Below are 3,545 nucleotides of genomic sequence, written 5' to 3'. Positions count from 1 at the left end.
TGTTAATAAATACCTCGCGTTTGCATCTGCCTCCGAGTCCTCTCTTTGTCCTTGCTGCACCAAACCTGAAAAAAATGTACGTTAATGTAAATAAAAGGCTGCCAAAATGTTGTGTTTATATTAGAGGCATCAGTCACTTAAAAATTAAGTGTATTAATCACTACAGTATTCTATGATTAATCATGATTCAAATTGAAATAAAAAATGTAATGCTGGTACAATATTTTTGGGAGGGGGACAAATATAACTGAGAGCACTAATGGAGAAAAATATCACTAGCTCCATATTCCACCTTAAGCAGCGACACATGAAAATGACACATGCCTGCACATGAGAAAGAGAGAAAGAAAAATAATTATTATAAAGTATCTCACAAAAATGTGAGAGTACACCCCTTACATTTTTCTAAATTGTAACGTTTAATGGGACAACATGGAAGATATCACGCTTTGATGCAATGTAAAGGAGTCAGTGTACAGCTACAGTGTAAATTTGCTGTGCCCTTAAAATAACTCAACACACAGCCATTAATGTATAAACCACTGGCAACATAAGTGAGTACACCTCTAAGTGAAAATTACCAAATTGTGCACAATTAACCTTTTTATTTTACCTCCCTCGTATTAAGTGACTCATTAGTGTTACAAGGTATCAAGGTGTGAATATGGAGCAGAGCTGTTAAACTCATACCTGCCACTGCATATTCAAACATGGCACCTCGTGGCAAAGAACCTTCTGTGGATGTGAGAAACAGAATTGTTGCTCTTCACAAAGTTGGCCTAGACAATAAAAGAAGTTGCTAATACCCTAAAACTGAGATACAGCACAAAGGCCAAGGTCATAAAGCAGTTTACCAGGAGGGGTTCCACTCAGAAAGGGCTCCCCAGAATCAACCCAAGAAGTCAATTTAAAACAATATTTAAAACAATAAATGCACGAGTGCTGCCATCATTGCTGCAGAGCTTGAATAAGTGGGGGGTCAGCCTGCAGTGCTCAGACCATACGCCACACACTGCATCAGTGATCAGAAATTTCTGGAATTTGACGTTTCTGGTGATTATTTTACAGCAATTAGTTCAGATCGAGATGATAAAGGAGGAAGAAAGGTGGAGATTAGTGAAGATGGAGATGATAAGGGAGGATTAGAGGTGGAGACGGTGGAGGATGAGATGATGAAGAGGAGAAATGAGGGTATAAATAACCCCTGCTGACGAGAGATTGGTGAAGGGAGGGGAGAGGAAATGCCAGCTTCTTTTATTTCCGGTTGACAAGACTTTTCCCTATCTCTGTCTAGCCCTCACAGTGTTACACACACACACACACACACACACACACACACACACACACACACACACACACACACACACACTCTCTCTCTCGCTCTCATTCTGTTGCTCTGCTGTTTTGTTTAGGGTGCACATTTTGGTTAAAGGTAGAATTTATGCTATTTATAAGTATATGTTTGTTTTATTCTATAATCTACGATCAACATTTCTCCCAAATTCCAAATAAAAATATTGTCATTTAGAGCATTTATTTGCAGAAAAAATAATAAATGGCTGAAATAACAACAAAAAAAAACCTTTTAGATCTAAAATAATGCAAAGAAAACAAGTTCATATTCATAAAGTTTTAAGAGTTCAGAAATCAATATTTGGTGGAATAACCCTGGTTTTTAATCAGTTTTAGCATCGTGTTCTCCTCCACCAGTCTTACACACTGCTTTTGGATAACTTTATGCTGCTTTACTCCTGGTGCAAAAAATCATGGTCATCCTCTTGATTTTATTCCAGAGGTTTTCAATTTGGTAAAATCAAAGAAACTCATAATTTTTAAGTAGTCTCTTATTTTTTTTCCAGGTCTATTCTGTAGGGCTCTGACCATTGAATAACAGGGTGAAAACAGGATTAAAACTATACAAAGAAACATCAGTCAAGCTGAATAAAAATGGTTAATTCCAGTTTGTACCACAGTCTACAGGTGAATGTCACTGTATCTGTATATTGTCACTGTCCAATGAAAAACAAGTATCTCAAAAACAGCAACTTTACAGTAGAAAGGAAAAAGAAAATTAAACTTTCAATGGAAGTCAGTGTAAAAAGAGTTTATTTCAGGTCATTTTGAAGTATTTCTATTGGTCCCGTAATCAAGAAATTTTGGCACAATGTAAGGGACAGTTTGTCTGTTCAAAAGATGTATTATGTAGTAAACTAAAAATAGACAGAATGGAGATATTTGGTTTTCATTGGACAGCGACGATACGTTATATGTTAAGTTAAACTCAATTGTAAATGGGTCATGCAACAAGGCAATGACCCTCAGCTCAGAAGTAAGTGAAGAAAGAAATGGTTTAAACAGGAGAAATTTTACATTATAGAGTGACCAGGTCCAGACGTGTTGATCCAATAGCTGCTGTAGGAAGATCTAAAAAGAGCAGTCGGTCCAAGGAAGATGTGTGTGAGTTTATGTTTGTGTGTGTGTGTGTGTGTGTGTGTGTTTATGTGTGTAAGAAGGGGGCTGGGTCTGTCTGAACACCAACATCTCAGTTGTCTTCTGTTTAGTTAAGGGTGGACTTGAATTGCTGTATGTTTGTGTGTGTGTGTGTGTGTGTGTGTGTGTGTGTGTGTGTGTGTGTGTGTTTGTGTGTGTGCGTTTGTGTGTGTGTGTGTGTGTATCCATGCAAAGCTTCATACAGCTTTAGGGCATGACTTTTTTCTGGGTCTTGTTCATTCCTGTCACCCTCTCTCTCTCTCTCTCTCTCTCTCTCTCTCTCTCTCTCTCTCTGTCTCTCTCTCTCTCTCTCTCTCTCTATCTCTCTCTGTCTCTCTCTCTCTCTCTCTCTCTCTCTCTCTCTCTCTTTTCGTGCTTTAGGGGGAGCGTAAGAGAGAATGGGGGGTGGGTAAGGGTGGTCACCATAGTAACAATGCCACGACAAATAATCATCAAGTCTTTAAAACAAAGCTGAAGAAGAGATTCCTCATCCAATAACTTATGCAGCAGTGGACAGTGGTCAGGAGCGCCACACGCTGGACCTCACAATATATATATTTACATTACATCAGTATATTTTTGTGAGGTATGTTTTTTCTTTTGCAAATTTTTTCCCATTTTCTTCCCAATTTACAAGGCCAATTACCCACCTCACTCATTAGGACTCCCCTATCACTAGTGATGCCTCCAATACCAGGAGGGTAAGAACTAGCACATGCCTCCTCCGATACATGTGAAGTCAGACTCCACCTCTTTTTGAACTGCTGCTGATGCAGCATTACCGAGTAGCATCACAGCGCTAACGCTCGGAGGAAAGCGCAGCGACTCGGTTCCGATACATCAGCTCACAGATGCAGCCTTGTGCCAATCAACATCACCCTAGAAGTGATGAGGGGAAAAAGCACCATCTGCTCTACCCACCAAGAGAGAGCAAGGCTATTTGTGTTCTCTCAGGACTCCGATAGCCGACAGCAAGCTACATGAACAGGATTCGAACCTGTAATCTCCTGATCATAGTGGCAGCACTTAGACTGCAAGCAGCAAACATGTTGAAG

This window comes from Astyanax mexicanus, chromosome 15 (genome assembly GCF_023375975.1).
Source record: "Astyanax mexicanus isolate ESR-SI-001 chromosome 15, AstMex3_surface, whole genome shotgun sequence".
Taxonomy (NCBI): Eukaryota; Metazoa; Chordata; class Actinopteri; order Characiformes; family Acestrorhamphidae; genus Astyanax; species Astyanax mexicanus.
The sequence above is the reverse complement of the archived record's forward strand: the minus strand, read 5'-3'. Positions refer to the sequence as shown.